At 43.9% G+C, this 12,982-nt stretch overlaps 1 protein-coding gene across 2 annotated transcripts in view; it reads right to left on the bottom strand.

Moving 5' to 3' along the window:
• LOC119965943 (E3 ubiquitin-protein ligase RNF144B-like) overlaps nucleotides 1-12,982 on the bottom strand; it is an 81,369-nt gene that overhangs the window by 51,048 nt on the left and 17,339 nt on the right. The window contains exon 2 of one of the 2 annotated variants that reach the window (XM_038796975.1): nucleotides 2,786-2,984. The exons of the other annotated variant lie outside the window; for it this stretch is intronic. The gene's annotated coding sequence lies outside the window, so the exon portion shown is untranslated. The remainder of the gene's footprint in view (nucleotides 1-2,785; nucleotides 2,985-12,982) is intronic. 2 annotated transcript variants of the gene reach the window in all.

Consider the following 12,982-nt stretch of genomic DNA (forward strand, 5'->3'; position numbering starts at 1 on the left):
TGCTGACAGTTGTGCCACTGGCCTATTCGTCTGCCAGGACCAGGGTGGACAGGCACAGAAAACCATAGCCACGGCCTGTAAGGCCGCCACATGGGTGAGCAAACCGCTGACTGCCCACTGTAAACTTAGGGCCACGGGTCAGATGGGAATCCCCCAGGGCATCCCCTGGTGCCCTCCGGCCCCAGCCGGCCCAATGAGATGGGCACGCTATGGGCACACTCCAGCGCAACCAGTGCCATCTTGTTGGCTGGGATGAGCGTGTGTGGGGATTGTAATGTGTATATGTGGCTGCAGCCCGTCAGCCTCCCGATGTCAATCACGGACCCAGCGAATCCAGCACGGTTTCTCATTGGAATCAATTGTATCCCATGTGGCGCCAGTGCTGGCCCCTCCACAGTCCTCGGTCATGGTGCAGCGCCAATTTTGCTGCCGTGGAAACCCAAGAATTCTGCCCTGGCATCAACACTTGGGGCTGGATTCCCCCACCCCGCCCGTCGCAAGAACGCCACGGGCCAACCGCATACAACGGAAAACTTCATGGACCTCGGGCGTGATTCTCCAGTTGCCGGGCGAGCGCGGCCAGAGAATCCCACCCGTAGTCTCAGGAACTGAGAATCCCGCCGATGCTGTTAGAAGCAAGGTTTTCCTTCCATTAGCGAGCGTATTGCTTACTAAAACTTACTCAATTCAAATAAAACTTTACTTTAAGATGGCTATTTTCTACTTCCTCGGAGGTCACACCAAAATATACACCATTGGCAGGTTTAGCAGATGGGTAGGAAACCTAGATCTCCAGTCATCACGAGGAGACTTCCTGGTGATCCCAGAGATCTCTTCATCCTCACTCTCCTTTGTGTGGGGGAAACAGTTCCTCTTCCTTACACTTGCTCGAATCAAGATCAAAAATTCACTACATAGAAAACCATAGGAGTGAACCCACGTAAACAATGCTGTGGTGTAGCATGCTGGCATACCAGCCCAGTGTTGCTAGACATTTAAGTAGTGATAATCCAGGCAGTGAGTATAGCCAAGTATAGGCAGAGAGGGGGGCGATCAACCAGCCGCATTGCTGCCGCCGCAAATCTAGCTATGACGGGAGAATTCCAGGAGATGCCCGAAATGGAATTTGCGCCAGGCGCCAAATAGTTTCCAATGCTCCCGGCCTACTCCAGCTGGGATGATCAGGATCTCTTCCCGAAAGGGCGAGAACCTGATCATTACATTCATTTTAATCTCATAATGGAGGCCGAATGCAGCCGCCTCAGGGTAAGCTCCTCACCCACTATGGGGGGGGGGGTGCTTGGGCTGGACTGGAGAGCGCCAGGTCAGGGGTCTCCCCCAGGATGGGGGTCACTTTGGGTCGGTGAAACTTTGAAGCCTGCTTTCTTTCATATCTAACATCCCATATAGGGCATAGCACAGCACAGCTACAATCTGTCCGTCCTAAAATCCTCTCAGGACAGCCCAATTCTGCAGCTCCTCTCTTGAAGAAGCATTTCACTCCCCTTGAAGTTTCAGTAGGCTCTGTGGTTTCACAGTTGCAAGGATAAAATTGGTTGATTCGAGCAATTTTATCCTTTTGTACTTGATTTTTACATGGACCTTCACAATTTGTTTATGCATTCGTTCAGATTAATTAGATTCACCTCCGTAATTAATAGCTGGACTCAAATGCATAAAGTTTGTCCAGTGACTTCATTGACTTGTACAAGCCTCTTGATTGCCATTTGAAGGCTAACTCAAAAGACAGGTTAGCTTTGTTTATTTTCATAGTACTTCACGGTCCATGAAGTCTGAAGTGCTTCCTCTTTCGAGCAGGTATCCTGTCGGACCGCATTTTTTCTATAGTAGATATTTTTCCACTCAGAAGGGCTTCCGAGAAAGAGGTCCCTGTCTGACAGCAATTATTTTAGACTGGATATGTTTTAAGCCGCCAATGCCTGAACCTCATGCCTACACTGGAGGTACTGTTCCTCCATGGAAGCAACTGGCACCACTCAGACATTAAAAGTGCAAGATCCTCACTGAGCAAATAGATATGGATGTCCACATCTATTTCTTTATAATATCACTGTTTTTTTCTGTGTTAATTACTCCGTTTTTCGTGACTTTCCGTTTGCAACCCTCCCAAATCAGCCCAAGAAGTCAGCAACAAAAAAAAAGCAATAGAAAGCAAGAAAGGAATTTGAAGCACATTAATATAACTCGCATCAAGAGCTAAGGTTACACAAAATGCATCAGCCAAAGATTAGGAAAGTAAACACCGTTTGGAGTGAAAATTCCTGACATGGTTTTGATGGGTGGGCCGCTGTCATAGATTCAGTTTAGCAAATATTTACCTACATAGGTGCGCCTTCCAGTGAGTGGATAGATCCGCGTGCGGATCATTAGAAATTACAATACCCTTCATAATGGATTCCAACAGGGTTTTTAAGAGAGGAGGGCCAGCAATTGTCGATAGGTAACACTATTATTACGGTACTGAATGCGACATGGTACAAAGGTCTAGAATTGTGAAATTGATAAATAAATCAAGTAATTTGTGGGTTGACACAAGAAAATAATGACAATAGATGCATCCAGATTGCCATAAAATACCAACTGATTTCAATGGAATGGAAATTGCTACCCTATTTGATTTGACCTTCATAAAATTTTCACCTCACATATGGCAGATTCCTCTTATTGTCTTCAATGCAGCAAAGGATGGGCATTAAATACTGGCCTACCACTGTCACCAATTTCCCACGAAAAAGAATGCTACATGCCGTTAGAATTGAAATACCTTTGGCACTGTTATATATTAGTGCTCTTCAGCAGGAAGATTAGAGCTGGGGTGTTCAAACTCAGGGTCGCAACCCCGAGGTGGGTCGCAGGCAGGTTTCTGGAGGGTCGCAGCGCTCGGCAAAGAAGGTTGAAAAACACTGTTTTCTTGGGCGAATCGTCTCTGTAAGCCAGTCATTTCTCTGCCCTTGAGACTGGAGCTAAGTGAGGGGAAGATCGAGCAAAGCAAATTGGATGCCTATTAGAAATTAAATCTGAATTTCTTACTGTTATTTTAAAATGGTGCATCAAATCGGGTGATTAGCTCCAGCAGCTACCACTCTCCTCCCCATTCTTTAATATTCCTCTTTTCCAAGGCACTATTTGAGGCCCTTTCAAAAATAAAATGTTTGGACACTTCTTCAGAAATCCTCTCTGGCAGAGAAGACCATTTGCTCCCTTTTTAAGTGGCCTCTTGTACTCATTACAGCGTTTTGAACATCTGTAATTATGGTTTGATTCACAGATTGTAACCATCACACATCCAAAAAGCCTGACCCCTCTCAAAAACCATTTTGGAATAAATGACAAAGGGTTGTCAGAATATCGGGGTTTCGGGTATGTGTCCAATCACTGGAAAGCTCACCTGGATAGGTAAACATTTGCTAAGCCGAGTCCCTGCCAGAGCCTCACTCGTCAAAATCCAAATTAGGAAGACGCAACACAAGGAGAAAATAGGAAGCCATTCAGCCCTTCAAACCTGCTCCACCACATGATCATGGGCAGCACAGTGGTTAGCGCTTCTGTTTCACGGTGTTGAGCACCCGAGTTCGATCCCGGCCCCGGGTCACTGTCCGTGTAGAGTTAACATTTTCTCAGTGTCTCATGGGTCTCAGCCCCACAACCCAAAGATGTGCAGGGTTGGTGGATTGACCACACTAAACTGCCCCTTAAAATGGGGGGGGGGGGGGGGGGGGGGGGAAATAATTGGGGACTCTGAATTTATATTTTAAAAATGACTGATCAAAAGAGTTTAATGCCCTGATCCAGTCTTCCCATCCCCCACCCCTTATCTCTTAGCCCCAAGAGCTCTATTTAATTCCTTCTTTAAATTACACTATGTTTTCACCTCAACTATTTTTTGTGGTAGTGAATTCCACAGATTCACCACTCTCTGAATGAAGAAATTTCTCCTCATCTCCATTTTGAAAGATTTACCCCTTATCCTCAATCTATGACCCAAGTTTTGGACTCCACCCACCATTGCAAACACTCTTTCTGATTTCAACCTGTCTAATCCTGTTAAGAATTTTATATGTTTCTATGTGACCACCCCCCCCCCCGCCCCGCCCCCTCACTCTTCTGAACTCCAATGAATATAATCCAATCGATTTAGTCTCTCCTCATAGGACAGTCCTGCCATCCCCGGAATCAGCCTGGTTAACCCTTGCTGCACTCCCTCCACAGCAAGAATAACCTTCCTAACCTTCCCTCAGATAAGGACACCCAAAACTGCACACAATACTCCAGGTGTGGCCCCACCAATGCCCTATACAATTGTAGTAAAACATCCCTGTTCCCATACTCAAATCCTCCTGCTATGAAGGCCAACATACCATTTGTCTTCTTTACCGCCTGCTGTACCTGCACATTTATCAGCGACTGACGCACAAGGACACCAAGGGCTCACTGAGTATCCACCTCTCTCAATTTACACCCATTCAAATAACGATCTGCCTTCCTATTTTTGCTACCAAAGTGGATAAATTCACATTTATCCACATTATACTGCATCTGCCATGCATATGCTCACTCACTCAGCCTGTCCAAATCCCGCTGAAGAATCTCTACATCCTCCTCACAGTTCACCCGCCCACCCAACTTGTATTCTCTGGAAATTTGGAAATGCTACATTTAGTACCCTCGAACAAATCATTAACATATAATGTGAACAGTTGGGTCCTAGCACAGACCCCTGCAGTGCCCCACTAGTTACTGCCTGCCAATCAGAAAAAGATCCCTTTATTCCAACAACATGATGTTCCAAATAATGGGTTGGAAAACTTATACAAACACAATTTCTCCATCTGTTCTTGAGTGGGTGGGGGGTTCACACAATGTTGTATAATTGGAAAGGAACAGGTTTTTCCAGCATTCACAACACTTGGTGAGGAAGAAAGATATGGAAAGGCCAAAAATTAATGCTGCACATACACGCAATTTGTTGAGTATTTGAATTTAGTGGAAAGCTATACATCAGTAATAAGAGCCCTGTTGTGTTGATGCAGTCTTGTCAGAACTTTCTCTCTAACTCTGAGGAACAGGGCAACCAAATGGAGCAATTTCATTTCCAGCTCAATCCCAATCAAAGGTCAGAGGTTTTGGCTTCTGATGGGGTGCCCTGTTCCTCAGAGTTAGAGATAAATTTATGTCCAGACTGCATCAAAACAACGGGGCTCTTATTACTGATGTACAGCTTTCCATTAAATTCAAATACTCAACAAATTGCTCCAAAAGTGTTTGTGCAGCATTAATTTTTGGCCTTCCCATATCTGATGGGGTGGCATATTCAAGGGTGCCAATTGTGACTAGATACAACCCTGGAGATTTTAATTACATGACCTCCTAACCCAATTGCTCTGTACGGGCAAATAACCTTTTCTACTCGTCTCCCCCCACAGCCCCACATCCCCAATACTTTTGTAACTAGTAAAGCAAATTAAAAATACAACTATTTTCACTATCCCAATAATTTCCTCCCAAGCTGCTTACAGCACTGTCCTGGAGATTAATCTTTAACTGCTGGAGACGCCAGACAATTGACAACACTTATACTCACCTAACCCAGGCGGGAGCCTCTATTATAAATACCAATTATTGTCCAATGATGTCAGCAAGTCAGCAACCAGTGGGAAGGACAAGGAGACCTCTCAGGTAAATGGATGATCTTTCTGTGTTTGGGCCCAGGAGGAGGAATGCAACAGTGAGGCAGTCCCTGCCGAGGTCTCACTCTCTCTTCCCCGCACTATGACCCCATCAAAACTCCTCCCAAATGTTTTATTTCAAATCTTGTGGGCAGCCAACGGCTGCAGGTCCTTCCATTGTCAAAGACCACGAGGAGTCCTCTTCCCACCCTGGAATTCAGATGAGGCCCAAAAGATAACAATTGCTGTGACATCTGTGGAAAATTAACCTTACCAGAAACCTGCTTTGAAGAGAACTGCAATCACTACCACTCTCCCCATCGGAGGTGGGTTCAGAGATGTTGGGAAAGGGGGGGGCTAATGAACAGGGGCTGGATGGAGATTTTGCCACCTCCCCCTGATTAGGTCTGGGTGGGACGGCTCAAAGAAGGTTTTCCCACCCGAAGGTCAACTAGCGTCTTTTTTAAGTGGCCGAACCTATTAACTGGTATCTAGGTAGATGGTGGTGGAGTAGTAATGTCACTGATCTAGTAACCCAGAGAGCCAGATTAATAGTCTGGCGACATGGGTTCAAAGCTCACCATGGCAGCTAATTTTAATTCAATGAATGAAAGTCTAGAATTCAAAGCTAATCTCAGTAATGGTGACTATGGCACCGTTTTCGATTGTTGTTAAAACCCATCAGGTTTGCTAATGCCCTTGAGGGAAGGAAATCAAAAGTCCTTGTCTGGTCGATATGCGATTCCAAATCCACAGCAACCTGGTTGACTCTTACTTGCAATTCGAAATGGCCAAGTAAGCCACTCGGTTCAATTAGGGATGAGCAACAAATGCTGGTCATGCCAGTGATGCCCACATACCCGACCCCTAACCCTTTCACTAGGGCTTCCCCGCCTGTCCCCACAAATCTGCCCCACTTAGCTGACTTCTGGGGCTTCATCATTATCCCCTGGTGAAGGCTGCATTCAGGTGGCCACCATTCCCGATGGCACTGCCAGTAAGGGAGAGTGGTCAGCTACTGATTGGCTAGCACCACTCAGGGGGCAGGGCTGCAGCAGGATTTCTGGGTGGGGGAACGCCTTTGAAGGCAGCAGTTAATATGTCCGACTGGGGCTTAATCCCATTAGGCCCCCAAGACATTCCTGCAGTGGAGTTGCCACTAGTTCCCCAAGGACGCGCCTGCCGCTGTGACCTTTCTGTCCTTGGTTTCCACAAACTTCTGTGGGAGCAATACTGTAAAAACTTGACTAAAAGTGCGCGCGCATGTATCAAGCAGCATGAACTCAGAATCTCAAAGAAACTAGACTGTACTAATAACTGCTGCCAATTGCTTAGGAAATAAGTCAAAAATCAGTCTTGTTTCCCAGTAGTGATAAAATCAGGTGTCATTAATCCAGTCAGACTGAATTTCTGGAATAGATCTGTTAATCAAAGTTCAGTATAGTTGGCATAAAAGTGAGAAAAGCAACATTATGGCACAAGAGGCATTACAATCGTACAATGATTAACACCAAAGCATGTTGGGTAATGCAGAGGCCAGCACAAGAAAAGTATCCTTGTTTTTGTTTTATTTTGGTTTTAATTTTCCAAGTTGGGCAGCCGTGTGTTAGACCAACAACCAGCATAATAATTTGGAGGAAGCCATTCCAGATCTCGTCAACAATGATCTGCTTTTGTAGAAGTTGTGTTTCATGGTTTTTTTCAGACTAGAAGAAGTGCTTCACCTTCATGACGCCAACTTGGTAAAAATGACATAATGCTCTTGTGCCTTTTCTCGCTCCCACACCCCCTTCCCCCTCAACAAAAATGGGTTTTCCAAAACAGTTCTGAAGCTATTTGCTGTTCCCCTTAATTCATGAATATTAGAAATGTTAAGCAGGGCAGCACGGTGGGGCAGTGGTTAGCACTGCTGCCTCATGGCAATGAGGACCCGGGTTCGATCCCAGCCCCGGGTCACTGTCCGTGTAGAGTTTGCACATTCTCCCAGTGGCCTCGTGGGTCTCACCCCCAAAACCCAAATGTGCCGGGTAGGCGGACTGGCCTCGCTAAATTGCCTCTTAATTGGAAAAAAATAATAATTGGGTACTCCAAATTTATTTTTGAAAAAGAAATTGTGTTCAGCAAAGAGCAGTTCCCAGAGCTGGGGAAGTGAGCTTTGCGTGGAGTACTCCTTTAGAGGGTTGGTGCAGACTCGATGGGCCAAATGGCCTCCTTCTGCACTGTAGGGATTCTATGATTTGTACAATCAAGAAGTGAATCAAATATACCTCTGTCAATGATTACAGGCCTTGAGTAATTATTGAAGTTTGTTAACCAGTATAGTTCCAACAAACTACTTTAGTTAGCTTTCAGATATTTGCATGTGACAGATGATCAAGCCTTGAATAGTAAAGGATTGAATTCATGTACCTGACTTAGTCATGATAAAACATTACACCCTCTGAGTCACAATAGTTCCTTGAAACTCTAGCTTTATGGTGCTGAAGAAATACCGTTAAAATTGGGAGTTTATATGTGATAATGTACTGAAGGAGAAATGACTCATTTGGGGAAGAACCTGACCCCCTTGGAGGGAAGGGACCATTTCGGTGTTTTGACCTCGAAGGTATGTGGTCCACCCCACCTACACAATCTTACAAGGCAGCCTATTAACAGGCCTGTTAATTGGCCACCTCCAAGAGCCTCTTCCAACTGAACAGCGGCCTGAGCTCTGGACAGGCAGAAGGACTAGTGCCCGAAGTGGTGGGCAATCGCTAGCTGCACAGGGAGATATGAATGCTCCCCTTGTAGGTGGGTTACCAAAAGGATGCCTCAAGATGGACCCGCCGTCAAACACTTTTGAATGCTTAAAATAAAATGTAACCCACAGGTAACTGTAGCTTTGAGGAGAGTTACCAGGCTTTTGAAGTGCTGTGATGCAAAGAGTCGATTTGCACACAGCACAGCACCACACACAACAATGGGATACAGGTAAGATACTAGGTTTTAGTGATATTTGCAGGATAAATAGTTGCCTGCCTGGTCACCAGTAGGATCTCTCTGCGTTCTTCAATATAGTTCCATTGAATTTAATGTCAACCAGAGAGAATGCGGTTTAGGGTTAAACGTTCGAAAGATAGTATCTTGGTTTTCCCCCCTCCCTCCATTGTTTTTTGTTTTAAATCATAGGCAAATTTTGTCTGAGGTTGATTCTAATACTTTAATATAATCAGTTTTGGACTGAAATATAGCCTCTACAGTGGCAAGCTATTCAACTCTGAAAAGTTGCAACACGGTTCACATAACCTTAAGTCCATTACAATAAGTAGCAATAGAGCACTTTATAACAATCCTCATTATGTCTTTCGACAGAATGCGTACAAAGCTGAAAAGGGAACGTAGAATACCAATTTCAGAAACACTGCGTGCAGAGTTTCTCAAATCTTTGAATCATGAAATGCCTAGTGACCTCCCAAGATCATCGGGAACCCCCAAACATTCTCAATGTCCACGCCCTTTTTATGCTGCAAAATAAGTGCGAACACAGAAATAAAATGTAAACTTGCTTCTAGCTGTATCAATGCATACATTATGAATTAGGAAATCACAAATATATTCACCAGCTACATGGCACACACACACCCAAACACGCCATCACACACTGCCTTCATGAACCCCCGGGCGTCTGCACACCCCAGTCTTAGTGACATAGTGAGGGTGGCGTAATGAAGTTCGTGTTAAGGACACAATTGTTTATCACCAACCCCTCTCTCAAAAATTAATTCCCTTACTTCACATGTCTCTGTTTGGCAACAAAAGGCTATAAATGTATTAAAATAACAAGATGTGATATGGAGCGTTCTTTTTCCATGTGGAGGATTATCAGTTCATGCAAATCTTGCATTAGTGGAAGCAGAATCCACATAAGCTTTTAATAGCAAATGTAAATAAATGTTTGAAAAAGAAACATGCAAAGAGCTGCAGGGAAATGAGACGATGGGAACGGTTCTTGTACAGTCATCATATGGGTAATGGGTAGGCTGGCCTACTTATATATTGTAAAATTCCATAATTACAACCAGTGTAAATAATTGGATACACAAATATGTACATAGTTGCGTTGGATTTGAAAGAATAACTCGGTTTGCCTCTCAGCCGATGCTGCCAGACATGCTGGTTTTTTTCCCAGCACAATCTTATTTACAGACCTGTGTCATAAGATACATTTGGGAGGGATCCAGGAACACAGGTATAGCGTGTTAGCTATTGAATTAAATTACAAAAGGATATTAAAAACCATATAGTTGCAAACAGGGAAGTAGAACTTTACTTTTTGAAGTTGTGCAATGTCAAACTGATTGTGGTAAAAATTTGGACAAGACTTGGGTCTGTCACATGATGGTAAATGTGAGAGAATTGTTACGCCAGTCTTTGGCAAATACTGGCTTGTGGCCAGGGTACATGTGCTTTCACATGATCATAAACTGGAAGAGTAGCAAACATTCAGGTGAGTTTTGTTACGTATGGAGATGTGTCATCTGCATCCAATCCTGCTCAAAAATCATCCTGATCGTGAATATTTTTGTTATTCTTTCACAGGATGTGGACACACCTAGCCCAGCGTGTAATTGCCCTTGTAGTCTGCTGCCTTTGTGAACTGCTCCAGTCCATGATGTGTTGGGTACACCCACAGTAAGGGACTTCCAGATTTTGACAAGTGACAGTGAAGGAGCGGCGATTTACTTCCAAGACAAAATGACGTGTTGCTTGGAGGGGAACTTGCATGTGATGGTGTTCCCCAGAGTCTGATGCTCTTGTAAAAGGTCACATGTTTGGAAAGTGCTGTCAAAGGAGGCTCGGGGAGTTGCTGTTGAGCATCCTGTAGATCAGTGGTTCTCAACCTTTTTTAACCCATGGACCCCTTTTACTCTTAATTTTTTTTGTGGACCCCCATAGTGAGTAATTAAGAAAAAAATGCAGATTTATTCAATGAGATCCCTGTGGTTGATGCTGCTCAGCGAGTTTTTTTATATTCGGCTCCATCGAGGTCAATGATAGTCGAAGATCACCCTTTTTCACAATGTCGAGTCTATTACAAGCTTTTGATAATAAGTGAAAAACACGACTAAATCCTGATTCAACAAGGTAAGATTATGGAAAAGCTATAACGTAGAGCTGTGCTTTATCCCAGAGTAGTGGGTACTTTTTAGCAGTGTCATTTGTTTTCCATATATTATGCTTTCCATCTTTGAATTTTGCGTGCAATATTTCATCACTTTGTAATTCAATGAGGGTCTCCTGTAAAGAAATGTTATTCATAACTTGAGTGAGGATGAAAAACCTGAAAGAAAAATAGTTTGAATCGAACTATGAACTTTATTAAACATATGAAAACTGCTTTCCAGGCAAAGCAAGGCATATTCTCTTCACCCATAAGTTTATGAATCCCAAGGGAGATTAGGTGGACAATTAGGGCCACAGCAAATGCACCTTTTTGGTTCTGAGCCCCTTCAGCCCTCAAGGTAAATTAGATAGATTATAATCTCTCTTTGACCTTTGTCAGTGCGAGAGAGAGAGAGAGAGAGAGAGAGAGAGAGAGAAAGGTGAATATTCATCATGAAAACAAACATCTAAGGTCGCTGCCTGCTACCTGAGAAAAGATGGGTGATTTTCACCTCCGTTTGTTCTAGGTAACTTTAAATTTACGACACTGTCAAATGTAAAGTTTTTTTCTTCTACTTGATTGCCATAAAAAATTCATAGCTACATGAATATTTCTACTTTTAGTATTTTAATATGGCGTAGATTACTGTAAAAATTTTATTCTCAGTAATAACAATTGTTCTGAAGTAGAATTTCTCTATGGACCATTAAAATATCACCGTGGACCCCCAATTCGGTATTTTTTTTGTGTGGACCCCCGGTAATGTTACATGGACCCATGTGGACCCCGGTTGAGAACCACTGCTGTAGATGGTACACACTGCAGGCTTGTGGTGGAGCAAGTGAGTCAAGGTGCAGAATTGGGCGCCAATAAAGTGGACTGCTTTGTCCTGGATGAAGTTGAGCTTCTGAGTGTAACTGGAGCTGCACTCAGCCAGGCTAATGGAGAGTATTCCATCACATTCCTGACTGGAGCTTGTAGATAGTGTTACAACACCCTGGGGTAAGTGTACGGTCAGTTCCAGTCCCACTCATCCCAGAGTCACAACACAAGTGAATTAACCAATAATTCTTATAAAAATTCCCTACATTTTTGGCCCTTGACTACCCAATAATTACAGTCACCAGGTTTGCAAATTTAAAACACGATTACTGTTTATTTTTCCAAGAACTATGAAATAGGCAGTAATACAACTGGATAACAACAAGATGACCTACAACCCACTGTGAACTGTCACACCCTCCACACACACACACACACACAAGACAGACATACACAGGGAAAGGGGGGGGGGGGTAAGGAGTAAAGATAATGAAGGATGAAGATGCAGGAGAAGAGTCTTTGCTTCAAATTGTATTTATTTTTAAAACATGCTTTCCTCAAAGCAGGCTTGCTAATTAAAGTCTCCTTTACAGAGTCGTTCATTCCCCGCACGTTAGAAAATGCAGCACTCGCAGTCAGCAGACTTTTTGGAGAGACACTTTAGTTCACATCAAACATTGGTTCCAGCTTGTGGTTTGATTTCAGGCCTCTGCAGTCTCAAGAGAACGGCACCCAGACTTGCTGGAGAAAAAGAGAGAGAGAATCAGCCCTCACAATAGCCTTCTGCAGAGAATTAGTTGGATCTTTTTGGAGGGAGTTAGTTAGATCCCTCCATCAGGTTGCCAGAATCTAAACGGAAATCAAGCTGGAACCTTGGAACTCTGAAAAACAGCTCAGTGGGATCAGATCCACTCACCACCTGTTATTGGGCAGAGTATAGCCTTCTGGGCCAATTCATTGACCACCAGCCAAATCAATAAAAAATAAAAAAGAGCCCTAGCCAATCGGTATCATTGGTGTCGGACAGTCTATAGCCCCGGTCTGAACCAGCACAGACTAACAGTGATCTCACCTGCTGCTGAAATCCTCTGCTTGAATTAAAGGCACAGGCCACTGCTTCAAACACGTGTCCATAAATCATCCATGGATCAAAAATCAAATAAAAAGGGGAAATAAGGGAACAGACAGATAATAAACAGGAAGGACCCTTACGATAGTCTGAGTCAAGAGGCAAGACACTTTCTGCTGAATTCCCAGCTCTTCCACAATAATTGTATGTGTGGTTCAGTTAACTTTCTTCTCATGGTAACACCCATGATCTTGAGGAGGG

This window comes from Scyliorhinus canicula, chromosome 5 (genome assembly GCF_902713615.1).
Source record: "Scyliorhinus canicula chromosome 5, sScyCan1.1, whole genome shotgun sequence".
Taxonomy (NCBI): domain Eukaryota; kingdom Metazoa; phylum Chordata; class Chondrichthyes; order Carcharhiniformes; family Scyliorhinidae; genus Scyliorhinus; species Scyliorhinus canicula.